Source organism: Micromys minutus, assembly GCF_963924665.1.
Source record: "Micromys minutus genome assembly, chromosome: 6".
Classification (NCBI taxonomy): Eukaryota; Metazoa; Chordata; class Mammalia; order Rodentia; family Muridae; genus Micromys; species Micromys minutus.
In genome coordinates, this window is record NC_137975.1 from 67,202,437 (window position 1) to 67,218,179 (window position 15,743).

Sequence of the window (15,743 nt, forward strand, 5' to 3'; positions counted from 1 at the left end):
CTTACGGCTATTGAAAATGACCTGAGTTTGGTTCTCAGCACCTACATAATAGCTCATAACTATCTGTAGTTCCAGTTCAAGGTGCTGCAGCACCTCATCTGACCCCTTTGGGTTCTTATACCCACGTGATACATATAAATACACTGAAGAACACACACATACATAAAATGCAATTAACAAATCAATAAAAATAAAATCCCTCAATTGGAAGCTTTTTGTATCCATTTGACACATTAGATCCTGTTACATAAAGATATGATCATGATATCAGGCTAAAATGTCTTTCGTTTTGTTTTTTTTTAAATGAACTTTTATATCAATTTTATATTGCTATTCTTAATACATTTTACTTAATTTTTCTTGTTATAGTTGTACATAAAGAAAGTATACCTTTTTTTCCCACTAAGCCTGTCCAGATAACAGTAAACCTGACTCACCTGCCTAGTTTGCTTTCTAGTACTGTTAATAAAGTTAGTGATCCAAGCAAGCCGGGGAGGAAAGGGTTTAATTGGCTTTAAGGTCCCAGTCATAGTCCATCACTGAAAGAAACCAGGGCAGGAACTCAAGCAGGACAGGAACAAGGAGGCAGGAACCAGGCCACAGAGAAATTGACTCCCCATGAATTGCTCAGCCTGTATTCTTATAGCACCCAGGATGACCTGTCTAGGTATGGCACTAGCCATAGAGAGACAGACCCTCCCCTAACAATTAGCAATCCAGAACATGCCCCTACAGACTTGCCTACAGGAAATGTGATGAAGGCATTTTTATTTACCAACTTTCCTCTTCCCATTTGACTCTATCTTGGGTCATGTTGACAAAATACTAACCAGGACACCGTCATATTCCAGAGATCATTTTCAATGTGGGTTCCAATGAGAACATGGCTTGAAATCTCCTTCATCTCACACTTTATTTGAAGAATATTACATTGTACATAAGTTGGAGAAGTAGAAGTTTGTACTTGTAAGACACATCTCCATGCAACATACTGCATGACTTGCACTTACACAACACACTGTATTCTCTCCCTACTTCTTCTGTCTGACTTTCTGGTGACTGTTCCATTATCCTTTCTTTTCCTATCCACCACAAAGTAGACCAGAGATGTCTTAAGACCACACAGAGCCCACCCAGCATTAACTTCATCTTAGCACTTACTTCAGAGCATGGCCATTTTCATTTTCTGGTCTGTTGTTTTTCCTTATTTACTTGGAGCAAGCTCCTTGAGAACAGATAATCTTCTATTGGTCCATCAACTCTAAGTTCTACATGAGGCCTTGTACTTATTAACTAGTCATTTTTTCTTATCGCCAAGCCCACATTCTGGGTAAGTCTCACAAAAGTCAATGTCCAGGGTCTTGGAAAAAGAAAAACAAAAAATAAAGGAAAAAAAAAACTTTTTTTGTGTGTTTTATATGGCTGTGTAGGTGTCGTAGTGTAGGGGATAAGAGCATGCAGAGAGGAAAGCCAGTATATGCAACATATCTGCTGTCCTCAGGGTCTATTCTTGGCCCTCTTGAATGTAGACTCACCTCGAATTCATGCCATTAGTTGAAACTACGTCAGAACATATATGGGTGGACAATTATGAGTTAATTCAAAACTTCAGGCACAAATAAGTTTCAAACTACATATTTCTAATCTGAACCTCTCCTATCCTTCTAAACAATAATGGCTAACAAAGCCACTGGATAAAGTTGATCTTCCATTTCCTTGGGATTATAAGTTGTGAATGGTTTTATATTTTTAAACAGTTGGGAAAGGAACAGAATATATATGTGTATATATATATATATATATATATATATATATATATATATATATATGTGTGTGTGTGTGTGTGTGTGTGTGTGTGTGTGTGTATAGATATAGATATAGATATAGATATAGATCATGTGACCTGAAAATTATGGTGGTGATATGAAATTTGAATTGCAGAATCCATAGCTAGAGTTACAGTAGAGTGCAGCCACTGTTCTTTATAAACTGTCTAGATGTTCTAAATTTACAGTGGCCAGCTATACTATCTAGATGTTCTGAATTTACAGTGGCTGGCTGGAGTGACTGGATAGACATGATCACTTGACATGTCCACAGAGTTTCTTACACCCTGAGTATCCCTCACCCTAAAATTTAAGATCATGATGCTCTTGTATCCAAAGCCTTCAGAGAGTGGGCATGGCAGTCCAAGTGGAAAGTTCCAGAATATAAACTCACTCTTCACGCACAAAACTATTAAAATTAGGATATAACATTGGCTAAAGGTTATTTATAAAATACATGTACATATATATGTGTAAAAGAATCTAAATTCAAAGCACTTCTGGTTCCATTTGCTCCAAACAATGGAGATATTTCATCTCTGTCTGGTCTGGTCTTCCACAGAAAAGGTTTGTCTGCTCCATGCACTTAGAGAATGATTCGCCTGCAGACATTTATGAAAGAAGTGATTTTTCTTTCTTCTGAAAAATATTTTCTTGAATTCCAAGAAAGACAATATCAGATTGATATCATATATTAAACATATCAAATTTGATCACATTTCTGTCTCTTACACACAGCCCTATCTTTCTACCAGTATTTATCATGAACATCAGGAAGAAAGTTCTGCCAAGCAAGAATTTAGCAGGGGGCAAGGATGGAGACAGCCCTTTTCTGGATCTCCTAACTAAACTAAACAAGTCAGTTCAGCTTCTCTGATTTAAACTTTCTTATCTCCAAATTGTGGCCTAGACAAGACAACCCCCATCGTCCCCCTAAGCCATATTAAGGCTTCTGTCACTTAAAATGACATTTAGGCTGCTAAGTGACCATGGAGGTTGATGCAGCAATGATTTTGCATTTACGGCAGCTCAGCGATCATATTCATGATTTATTTAACTCCAGACTCTTAGTCGGCATCTCCATCCCCAATAATGTCGCTTTTAGAAAATATAAACAGCTTTATGATGACCAGCTTCTTGGAAAGATTTCCAAGGATGCATAGAGTGAAAATAGTATCAACTTCATAGTTCTCTGGCTTACTACCAATTACCAAGTTGGAATTTTCAGTGGAAAGGACAAAGACATATGCTGTTACATGTTTTAAATAGACAAATTTTTTAAAAAGGTTAAGTAATAATACACTTTCAGTAGCTGATGATAGCAATACTGAATTTCTTTTTATGATATACTTAGTCCAATGACCACAGAGCCAACAAAGATGTAAACCTGCATTGTGTCTTGTGTGTATTTTGAGCAGAACTTCTGGTCTCTTCAGACTGGAGACTTCCCATAGGAAGGCTCAGGGGCTACATGGCCCTTGCACCTAGTGCATGCGGTAATCCCTTCAGAGCATAAAACAATCTACAAAGAGAAACTCTTCCCATGTGGAGATGGCCAAAACTAGGGCCTCTGGCCAGGCAATGCTACATCTGCCATCCCTGGAGAAAGAGCTGAACTGGAGCATGTGTGGAGTGCCCTGTAGCCTCTGCTTAGGACAGGGGGACTCCAAATTCTTTTTTAATGCAATGGATTTCATGTTAATCAACCTTAGAAGTAAGCACAGGACCACGTGCCATAACTCTCCATAGAGAAGTGGAATGTGGAGAAACCTATCGGCGAGCTGAAAAGAGACCAGATATGTTCCATTTTGTGGACTCCTGGAAACCTCAAGATGTTTAAAAGTAATTATGTCTTTAGTCTCTTGGTTCATGAGAAGGTGACTGTTTATGTCATAGTCAGCAAGAAGCCTGGAGACACAGACCCATTAATTTCTATGAACAAACTTACTGTTTAAACTTAACTCCAGGTTCCAGTCCAGGTACATGAAGCTGTATACTGAAGAATTTGTATTTACCCAGAAACCTAGAAGAGCCAGACATTCATGAGGCCTGCCCCTTACCAACCAGCTTAAGAAAATCCATTAAAATGTATGGTGTAAACAACCTTAGACTAAATCTACTAAGCATTAATACATTAACCAATGGGCCAAAAAATCAATATTCCAAGAAATATGTCAATCTCAGGGTTTTATCTCTACTCTGATCTCTCAGCCACTCCTTTCTCCATACCTTCAAACCCTAGACCCCAGGAAATCACTCAAAAGACACTAATGGGTTCTATTACGTCACTGAGAGTCAGTTGACTCCTTATAATGACCAATAGCATCATATTGCTCATGCTTGACATTCACAACGTTTGACTAGCATGTCACCAATGTCCACACCACCAGGAAGCTTATTAGGAATGCAGAATCTCAGCTCACACCAGGCTTCTAAAACAGGTTAAGAGATTGCATGTAACTCGGAGCTCTCTGGGAAAGGAGGGTGTGACTTGAAGTTTAAAATGCATCAGACTTATTCCCCATTCCCTCACCTCAGCCTAACCTCTGTCATAATGTCTGCAGCACATTGGTGCTCAATGGATGTGTAATAAATAAAATAAAATAAAATAAAAAACTTGACATACCTGACAGGAACTGTTACTCCACAACAAATGTGATCTCTCTGTATCTGAACAGCGAGTTCCTTTTGTAAAAACCACCTGTCTCCCTGTCCTTGCCACTGAAGTAGCTTTGCTTTCTCTATCAGCTGGGTTGTAATGACTCATGTCCCATTTTCCCAGTATTCTAGTCTAATGTCTTCTCCTTTGGGATTAGTATGATTGACGTGGTTAAACCAAGTCTTTTCTTTTCCTCCTGTTTAAGATTTCCAAGATTAACTCTAGCTCAACATGTCCCTTACTCTGACTCCGTATTGTGTATCTAGTGTGCTATGAACATTTCTAACTCTTATTGCCACAAAACTTCAGACTCAAAATAGCATGCATCAAAGGTTCTCCAACTTCCACATGCTCTTCAGTCCTGAAGCTCCTTCGTGTCCTTTCCTTCCCCTGCTTGTATCCTCTGAGACCCACACATTTTATCTGGTGCTCATGAAGTTTCTCTCATGACCACTACAAATGCTAGTCTCTCACTAATCCCACTCACCCTGGCTGGTTTTGCAACTGTTTAAGGGGGTAACCGATTGCTTTCTCTAATTGTGCCTTTTAACCTCTTTGATCTCGGGGTCTCATAGCAGTCAAGGGAGGACAGAACCTATTCAAATGAGCATTATAGTTCTCAAGCACATGGTCACTGTTTGCTTAGCATGACTTGTCCTGAAATTGCCTAACTGTAAATTACATTTCCAGGAGCGTGAGCCCTGGTATTTCTCAGTTCCTACATATCAAGACATGGGCAATTTTATTCCTCATTGGAAAACTCACATTGACATATTACTGGATGTGTGTGAAAGGGGATGAGTAGTGGGTGAGACTCAAAAGAAACATTTATTAGGGCTTATTATTCTAAAACCCTTCTGAGGAAGATGGGCAGGTCCTAAAGGCCACTCTATTTTCATATATATCAGAGTTTCTCAGAATACTTAATTTGGGGGCAATTTCTCTGACTAACTAACAGTGGAGTTAGGCACTGAACAAAAAGGTATCATGAAAAAATACTGTATTTATTTTTTTATATTTTATTTTTATAGAAGCATAGCTGAAAGAGGACCAACAGCAACTATTTCGATGGGAAAATGTCGGACCTGATGGTTGACTTCATATATCCCTTCTTTTGTAATCTGGTTTTGAGGGGAAAAAAGTCTAAGAAACCTACAGTTTTTGGAAGTGAATGGTTTAGGGTAAAGCCAGTGAACATAGAATTCTTTGGTAGTAAGGTAGGCACACTGTGTGAATGAGTGAAGGTAGGCACACTGTGTGAATGAGTGAATTGACATAGATTGTGGCCAACCAAACTGCCGATTTACATGTCTAATTTACCCCACACAGCAAATGCCATTTCATGGAAAGACTTTTCTACCAGAGGCCTCCTCTGATTGCCCTAACTTTGTAAATTGAAAAAAAAAAAAGATGTGGAATATGGCTGCCTAGTGGACAGGAGATGATCATCAAGGTAGTGGGTTAGGCACTGGGATAAAAGGGAAGAATCGGCTGGGGAACAGCGTTACTCACTAAGCTGCTCCACTTGAAAGCTAGAGAAAGCTTGTTTTATTTATGAAAAAGAGGGTTAGGAAAAATTCATCCCCTAGATGCCTAAATCATCAGTTAAATCCTCCAAGCTCCCTCATACCCACTATGAGTAGTTTCTTATGGCGCAGGCAGACAAAAACTTCAGTGTGGGGCACAGCTCAGTGTCACGCAGCATCCAAAGAGCCTGAAGTTAGCAGAAATTCAGAGAGGGTTTTAGATCTTCCCAAGTTGTGGGATTGGCTGAAGTCCAAGCCAATTATAGCTACATCTCCAAGGTGAAGAAGGACACAGCCAACATCTGGGTTCCATTTATAATCCCAGTGTTCCAGGAAGACAGAAGAACTAGTTACAGGAGTGTTGAGTGAGAAGACCTTAGAAGGGCCCATGCACACTGCCCTTAGACGAATTTTCCTGTCTGGCAGCTGCCCTGTGACATGGGGAGCTTGGCTCCTTCCGTTCTGTTGTATCCGTAGGAGTGCTCTCATCTTGGGAGTGCTCAGTATTTCCCTGCAATGGATGCAGGCTGGTGCAGAGTCCCAATGACTGGAAAATAGGTGTAAGTTGCTGGAAAATGAAAAAAAAAAATTCTGCAGAGCTTAGGGTGTTTCCTTAGCTGTCTAGAAATGGGTTATCAGGGCCCTGGGTGTAGATGCAGACAGAATGGGCAGTTTAAGTTTAGTTTGACTAATTCTGACTGATCTTTTTACATGTGAATTTACCTGAACCCACTAAGGTGCTAAGAACAGCAGTAAACACTCTCTGATCCCCCTGATCTTGATCTTTTATCATTTGTTTAGTGTTTATTGTTGTTCAGTATTTAACAGGCTTTGAGAGAGCACACTTACTTTCCTTTCTTACTATAAGCTGTCACATCTTTTTATTTTATCCTGGTGTTCCTCTGGTCACAGGAAGTGAGCTGGGGCAAAGGAAGGCCAGGGAGGAGAAATGGGGAAAGTCAAAGAAGAGGGAAAGGAGTAAAAGGCTTGTGATCAAGCGTAACCCAAGGAGGGAGAATCCTTCTGGCCGCAAAGCACAGGATGCGTTAGTGTGACTGCAGCTCACTGAGGGTCATAGAGGGGGCGTGGACTGAAGGCTTCATTTCCTAGTACACAAATTCCTTGCTGGACTAACCAAAGCAAAACCCTCAGTCTTAAATCACAGAAGCTGTCTGGCCAAAACCAGGAAGGACCTTTCTGAAGGGCAAGTGAAAGAGCAAAGCCAGTGCTCCTTGTTTTCCTGTGTGCAGCTACTTTCTTGTCTAACCAAGAGGAAAGTGGTATCCTCTTGGAGAAGGCAGGAGATAAAAACTAGGGGACAGAGAATGTAAAATGCACTTGCCTCCTGTCAGTCTTCCTTATTTGCTTAAAAAAAAAAGTTAATGAGCACCGGGGATAAAACAGAACTCCAAGACAGGATCCTAGCTTATCTGAAACCTATAGGCACATTCCTTGACTTTCTAGTCAATAATGCACTGAAGAGTTTTTAACATTTCCGATTAGCTGAAGTCAATTTGAGCTGGGATTTCATCATTTGAATCTGGAGGTTTATCGAAGTCAATGAGCCATCCTTACAGAATTTCCCAATGATTTACTCCTAATAAGAGGACAAAAATAAAACCAACCAACCAACCAACCAAAAACCGCACAGCCTTGGTGAGGGCAAGAATATGATAAGAAAGATACGGAAGAGGCAGCAAGCGGAGCATGTGGAACTGTTCTCAGACCCACGTGTGTCTTCTCCGTTGCAAACCCTTCAGTAACTTCTGTCTTCTCCTTATTATTCCGTTTCTCCTTTCTGTAACAAATTATAGTGAATGGAGATTGCTCAGTGGTGCAAGTGGGTACTGCTCTTGGAGAGGACCTAACTTTTGTTCCCAGGCAGTTCACAAATGCCTATAACTCTGGCTCTGGGTGACGAGATGCCCTCTTCTGGCTCCTAAGAGCATCCTCTTCCACCCCAACGTGAACATCTATTTGCACAGAGACACATGCCTGTGGATAAAAAATAGTTCTTAACAAATCACCTGAGGCTTAATGCTTCATAAAGCAAAAGGGCTTATTTGGCAGAACTTTAGAGTCTGAAAGTTCAAGATTGAGAGCCTTGACAGTTTGACCTCTGGAGTCATGACAGTAATGAAGTGGGGACACACCTTAGGCTCCCACGTGGTGAAACAGAAGTCCAGAGAATCTGAAGGCATCCTCTTTGCTCTATTATAAGTTTGATTTCTTGAGAACAGCTAGGGCTGTAACAGTATTAACTTATTCTTCTCCATAGGCACACCCGCCAGTGGCCTAACCACTCCAAAACAAGTTCCACCTCTTAATGGTTTCAATCATTTCAACACCAGGAGTCTCAGGACCAAGCCTCCAAATAAACCCCTGTGGGACAATTTTGCTGGATTGAATTGTGCCCTCTATTTCTCGAAAAGAAATGCAAATTCCAGGAACTTAAGAATACTATCTTATTTGAAAACAAGACAGCAGATGCAATTACTTAAAACAAAGTCAAACCAAAATGGCATAGGCCCCGGCTCCCAACTCCTTAAGAGATGGGCAAAAGGTGAATGACTTAGGATGACCCAGGCAGAGACAAAGGAAGTAGCCAAAAGCCAAGAAACAGCAAGCAGATTAGAGGCTTTGACTAGAAGCCTGTGAAGGCAAGGGTAGCTTCCCCCACACTTTGCAGGGAAATGCTGGCCCATAGATGCTATGACTGAGCATTCTGGCTCTCAGAAATATAAATGCCTGCCTTGTTTAAGCCATAGGCTGCATAATCGCTTGCTACAGCAGCACTGACAAACTAACAAGAGGGCTGTTAAGTCTCCTGCTTCATTTTGGAAAATAAATTCACCTTAAAGGTTTAAATAGTATGAGGATATCTCAGGGTATCTGTTGCTGAGGCCATGGCCAGAAGCAACTTAGGGAGGAAAGTTTGTTTGGTTCACCATTTCTGCCCATCACTGAGGGAAGCCAAGGCTCGAACTCAAGGCAGGAACCCGGAGGCAGGAACTGAATCAGAGACCATGGAGGAGTGCTGCTTACTGGCTTGTTCCCCATGGCTTGCTCTGCTTGTTTCCTTATACCCAGGACCCTCTGCCTAAGGCTACCACCACCCTCCCCCCCATAGTGGGCTTGGCTGGGCCCTCCCACACCAATTGTTAATCAAAAGATTCACTATAGGCAAATTTAAAGGAGTATTTTCTCAATTGAATGTCCCTCTTCTCAAATGACTCTAGGTTGTATCAAGTTGACAAAAAAAAAAAAAAAAAAAAAAAAAAAAAAAAAAAAAAACTAACATAAAGGACTTATGACATTAAAATTTCCCAAAAATATTTGTATTTAAAATGACTACTGATGAGGAAAGGCAAGAAGTGAATTATAAGAATGGAATTCAGATGGAATTGTGGAACAGTCTCTTCTCTGTGCATCCTCTGTGACAGCAAGTTCCTCTACTGTGTTAGACATGATTGGCAGTCTCTGCAGGACAGGGGGTAGGTGATGTAAAAGATTTAAGGCTCCAATTTTAAGGCCCACCCCAACTTCAAGAATTTTTGTTTCATTTTGGGATTTGTACCTACGATCTCCCTGGGCGAAAGAGTTGTGAGGCTAACATGTACTGAAACTCCATGGCATTATTTAATCCCATAGCAAGGCAAGTTCTTTTCTTCACCATTTCTGCAAAACATGTCCACTTGCCTGTGTGTGTGTTGGCTAATCAGAGTTGCCCACCTCTCCTAAGATGAGGAAATCAAAGCATAGATGTAAAGCGGAGTTCCTTCTTCTTCTTCTTCTTCTTCTTCTTCTTCTTCTTCTTCTTCTTCTTCTTCTTCTTCTTCTTCTTCTTCTTCTTCTTCTTCTTCTTCTTTTTTTTTTTTTTTTTTTTGAGCAAAATCCTGGTAGTATGGTGGGAAGCTTTGCAATTTTTTTTTTCTTCTGTGTTCCAGTGTTTTTAGAATCCCAAATCAAGATCCTTATGACTCAGAATGCGGTGGGAGACTTTTAGAAGTAAAAGTCAAAATCTGTAGTTTATGCTTGTTGATTTATGGGCTGTCCCTTTTGCCACTGGATAAGCAGAGGAAACTATCAGGATGCAATATTTGCATTCTCGCGGTGGAGGCAGCAGCAGCCCCAAATGCCAGAAACAAATGTATCTGACACTAGAGAAACACAGCAGCCCTTTGACTAACTCGCAATTCTAAAACGAGAACAGTCCTCACACACTATATCGTTTGTTGTTGTTGTTTTTTAAATAACTTTACAGGTTTAATCTTACTGGAGATCCATAGCGGTCTTAGGAGGATTGTTATTTCTCACCCATCTATCCATGGGCTCAGGGAACACTCCAGCGCCTGAGCCAAGTTATTGAGGGGTGAGTTGGGGCTACCTCTGCTGAAATCCTTGCACGCAGAGACGAGTGAAGGGTGCTCCACTCTTTCCCCCTTCTTTTTGCTTTACATAGGTGTTTTAGTGGAGAGAAACCTTAAAAGTGGCTAAGTGCCCGGAGCCCTACTTTATTTCCAGGATTTCTACACTGAAAGCCCCCCCCCCCCCCTCGCGTTTGTCTTTGTGATAAGCAACAAGTCACCAGAAACAAATAACGAATACTACTGTCAATTCCGTAAATTTTTTTCTCCAGTTAAACATGTGAATTCAAAATGCTCTTCAAATTATAATAGCTATTCATCCACCCACTCTGCCTTCAAGACAGCCGCCACAGAGCACTCTGAGCACCAAGGCACTTCTGGCTGGTTAGGTGGGCCGACCGCTTGCTTACTCCGGGATTCTGGAATGTCTCTTAGGCTTTCTCCTTTCTCCCTCCCCCCGTGAGACCCACCCTTTCAAGTTACAGGTTGGGGTGAGTACCTGGATGGGGAGAGGGAGATGACTGTGCACTGGCCAGTTGAAGTAACATGGGTCTTTTAAAAGAAATCAAGGACAGGAACTCGGCATCTTAAGGAAAAGCACCCCGTTCAAGTCCGGGCTCTCAGCTCGGGTCTTTGTGTCCTTTGCAAAGTGGCCCATGGGGACAGCCGACTGTGTGGTGAGACTTCCCAAATGGAGTTGAACGTAACGGGGGAGGAAAGTCCTCAACTTTCAAAAGCATCATCCCGCGAGAGGAAGTTTCAGGCTTGGCCTAGGGAAAAGTACCAGGAGGTGTGCGGGGGTGGGGCAGTCGTGATCTGAGAGGTCTCTAGAGAAGGAAGGGGAGTCCAACCCCGAGAGCGGGGATGGCGGGGGGTGGGGGTGGGGGGCGGTGGGAAAGCGAAGAGAGAAGGCAGGGGCAAAGCGCCCGGCAGCGCGCGAGCCCCGGCTGCTCGGCTGCGCGGGAGCGCAGGCCTGGAGGGCTCGGGTGACATCACCCGCGGGCCCCTTCCTCCTGCTGGGTGGGTGGGGCCTGGCGCGCCGCGCGGGCGCGGGGTCAAGGAGGGGGAAGAGGAGGAGCAGGCCTGGATGTGTCTGTGTGGGGACCCGGGAGGGGCGGAGGCGGTGGAGCGCGTGGCTCCCGGCTGCCCGCGCCAGCCCTGCCCGGCCCGACGCGCGGCCTCAGTGCCGCCCTCAGCGCAGCGCACTGGGATCCGCGCGCGGAGCGGGACCCCGCCGGGCGCGGCCTGGAAGAAGCGGGAAAGCAAAGTAAGGCGAGCACTCCTTCCAAGTTTTGAACCAACTTCGCTCCCTGCGGCGGCGGCGTCGTCCCGCTGCAAGGCGCGTCCCCCCCCACCAACCCCCCCAGCACTCCCCGCAGTGGCGGAAATCAGAGGGACAGGCGGGGGTAGGGGCGCGCGAGGGAAGAAGGAGCCGAGAGAGGAGAGTCGGACCACATCTGTGAAAACTTGGGGAAGGAGGGCGGGGAAGAGGAGGAGCGCAGGAGCGCGCCGAGGGGAGCGCGAAGGGCGCGCGCGGAGGAGCTCAACTTTTGCAAGCGGGGCGCTCGGCCTGGATGGGCCCGAGTCGTTGAAAGTCGACTTGACGGTCGGGGGGCTCCTTTCTTTCTCTTTCTCCTCCCACCCGCGGTTGAACCAAATCAGAACTGTCACTCAGGGCCGGTGACTCAGAGGGATCAGATTACAGGATCCCTGAAACTGATGCGCGGGCTGCCGCGGCGGGAGGGAGCGGACCGGGCCGCGCCGCCGGCGCCCGCACACTCGTCCGCCCGCCCGCCGCTCCCCTCCGCTCCCGCTCGCCCCGCCGCCGGCCCCCGCCACACCATGCCCGCCGCGACCGCACACTGCGAGCAGTCGGGCCATCCACGGTAGCCCGAGCCGCCCGCCGCTCCGCCGGCGCGGGTCTGTGGATTTGGGACCTGACAGCCAAAGCCGCAGGTACGTCCCGCCTGAAGTTCTTTGTTTTGCGGGCCCCGCAGCCCGCCCGGTCGAGCCTCCCGGCGGCGTCGGAGCGGCTTCGGTGCGCTCGCGCCTTCCCGCGCTCTCGGAGTCTGGTCTCGGCGCTCCGGACTGCACAACTCCTGCCCCCGGGCGCGCGGACCAAGTTTGCAACGGCGGCGCCCGAGCCCACGGGTCGCCAAGTGCTGCGCAGAGCTCGGGCAGCCCGGAGCTGCGGCTGGTCCTCGCGCCCCGGCGAGCCGCTGCTCGGCTTGCGCGCACTGCCTGGGATGCGCCGGGCCGCTGCTGCCCTGCTCTCCCGGGTCCCGCCTTCACTTCTGAGGGTGGGGGTGCGGGGTGAGCGGGTGGAGGGCGCGCCTCCGCGGTGGGAGAGGAAAAGTGAAAGTTATACCATCTGTGCGTGATTTGGAACTCGGTCTCTTCCTTTCCAGAGGTAGAGCAGAGAGAAAGAAAAGAGAAAGAAAGAAAAGTAGCCCCGGCCCTTGCGAGAATCACTTAAGAGGCCGAATGTGCACAGAGCAGAGTTGGGCAAGGCTCACTCTACTCTTCTGGGGACACTTACTTTCGGGAGTTGCAGCGGGGCCTGAGGATGTGGCGGAGTTAATATTGATCACACACTTGAATAGTTAGTTGGTGAGGCGACTTTTCAGCAGATGGCCACATGCCCTCACACTCGGCCCGGCCTTTGCTTATTATCCTTTGATGAACTTAGTATCCTTCTGTGAACTTTGTGCCTGTGTTCCGGAGTGCAACTTTTTGAGTATCAAGCCAAGCCCCCCGCTCCCCTCAGGCTTTCTTGGCGCTCTCTCTCTCTCTCTCTCTCTCTCTCTCTCTCTCTCTCTCTCTCTCTCTCTCTCTCTCTCTCTCTCTCTCTCTCTCTGTGTGTGTGTGTGTGTGTGTAAAGACCACTTAGTGAAGTTTCCTGCACCGCGTTTACCCTCACTCCTCCCCCAACTTGGTTGTAGATTCTGGCCTTGGGTACAGTGCTCATGGCCCTCTGCCAGTTTATATGTACATATATTTATGTAAAACATTTTCTCCCAGCTCTGTGCCAGCTGTTCCACATTTTCCAGCTGCCACTTCAGTTTGAAATGATGGACTGTCGTCCTCAAGTAAAAGAACCCTTTAGTCCGAGGTATGGAGGGCCGGCCGCTGTGCAAATACAGGGGCAGTGCCATTAGCCTCGCTGGTATTATTAGTTCCCCAAACACCTCGTGCCCTTCTTTTCCTCTCCTTCTCCTCCTCAATTACAGCTTTTCACAGCCCAGTGTGCGCACTCTGCTGAACGTTCAAGTGATCACCCCCCCCCCCGCCTGTTCCAAACGATTTTGTGCAGAACTTAGATGAGGCTGCCTTTCTTTCTTTTTCTTTCTTTCTTCCTTCCTTCCTTCCTTCCTTCCTTCCTTCCTTCCTTCCTTCCTTCCTTCCTTCCTTTCTTTCTTTCTATCTTCCTTTCTTTCTCCTGAAATATGTGTCTGGTGGAACTAACTTCTAGAAAAAGAGTTGCAACTTGAGAACATTGGGCATGGCTGGGGGAAGGGGAATTGTGCCTTGCCATCTGAAATAATCTCATTTTAGTCTATTTCAGGGGAAACCTTTCTCATGTCACAAGCTTGTACTGTTCGATGTCTTCACGAGTTATAGACTGAATTCTTCAAGACCTGGCCTAAAGTATTAATTTTGAGTATTTATGTAATTGCTCTGTAATTTGAATAGGTGCCTTATTGATTGATTCCTGTAATTATTTCATTTGGGTTTTAAATTAAAAATTAATAATAGTCTGACAGTTTCTTAATTACATGTGTCAAGATTATTTTGAAGCAGGGAAATGCTATGTTTTAAAATAGTGGAATAACCTCAGATTCACTTCATTTTTCTAAGGCAGCCCAGTATTTCAGTTGAGAGAATATATTCATGCAGAGGTGATTGGTTTTAGCAATGTACACTGTGCAGAGTATCGACAGAATTTGTTTATGTTAGGAAATATTGGCTTTAACAATCTGGTCCACAAGCTCTCTGGCCAGTTAGATTATAGTCAGACCTTAAAACAAACATGAAATAACATTTAAATTAGCCGAAATTGCATATTTATATAGAGCAGAGAGTTTATTTTACACTAAAAGCTATTTAATTAGAAACTCCCTGCCTAAGGGGAGATCCTTTCAGGGTATGTAATTCTTAAAGTCAGCCTAGGGAAGCTTTGGTTTAGATGCATGAATAAGTTCAATGTGAGAAGTGTCTGCTGAAATTTCACACAGGCAGAAACACTTTAAAAGGTATAGATTGCTTTATTACTAATAGACTGGCAGGTTTAGCTGGGATGCCTACAAATTCCCCTTGCTTTTTACACGTTTGTACTACTTGATTGAACTCTGGTATACATGCAGTTTTTATTGTGTGTCTGATTTGCAAAGGACCACAGACAGAAAGGAGAAAATTCAGCATTGATGAAAAATGGCTCTGTTGGGTTATTTCATTACTTACTTAATGAAAGAATTGTTAATTTAACAATTGGATTCCAGAGCCTAAAAGTTGGGCTCTCCTTTGCTTTGAAGCCAGGGAAGTTTTCTTAATTACCTGCATGCTGCAAGAGTTTCAGACTTCCTCTGAGCTCAGGCATTTAGAAGTGAGTCCCCTGCAAGGTATCCTGCTTGCTCCATTTTCCTCCCTGATGTCTGAGGACAGTCTGGAAGCTTCTGAAAGGAAACACTTCAGTGTTCATTGTATGCACTCACTCATGGAGACAGCCACGTTCTAAGAAAAATCAGTCTCGAAGATGTGAATCAGTGAGTCATGAAATGTTCAGGGAAACCTTAGTAATGGAATGTTAATGCTTTTAGACGATAGTAGATTATCTTAAAAGTCAGACTTTTCTTCTTTCTGCAGTCGTTGTAAATCCCCAGCTGAAGAGTTCCTTTGAAGGAGGTTTTAGTTCTGACATTCATATTCTGAGGTTTGTCTGATTTGCCTTGGAAGACTCAAGGAATTTTCCGCCAGCCTTTCTATATCGAGAGAGGCCATCAAAGGCTGAAATGGTTACAGAGCAAACACATCCATGTATTTGTTAAACAAAAGGTTCTCTAATAATGATTTCAGGTTGTCTTCTCATTAAGCCCGGGAGAAACTGCTGCTCTTCACTTCACGTTGTCAGTTTTCTACGTGGAAATTGATCTGTTCTACTTTCAAAGCAAATGAAGGCAGACAATAAACTATAGCAGGGCCCCGGCGCTGCTGCAAACTTTCTCAAGTACTTTTCAGTGTTTTTTTCTTTTTTTTTTTTTTAATTCATCTTTACTTTTATTTGATGGGCCTGTGAAATAGAGCTGTAGACTGGTGAAGACTTTAAATGAAATTTCACACTTTGATGATTTTTTTTAAACTTTGATAT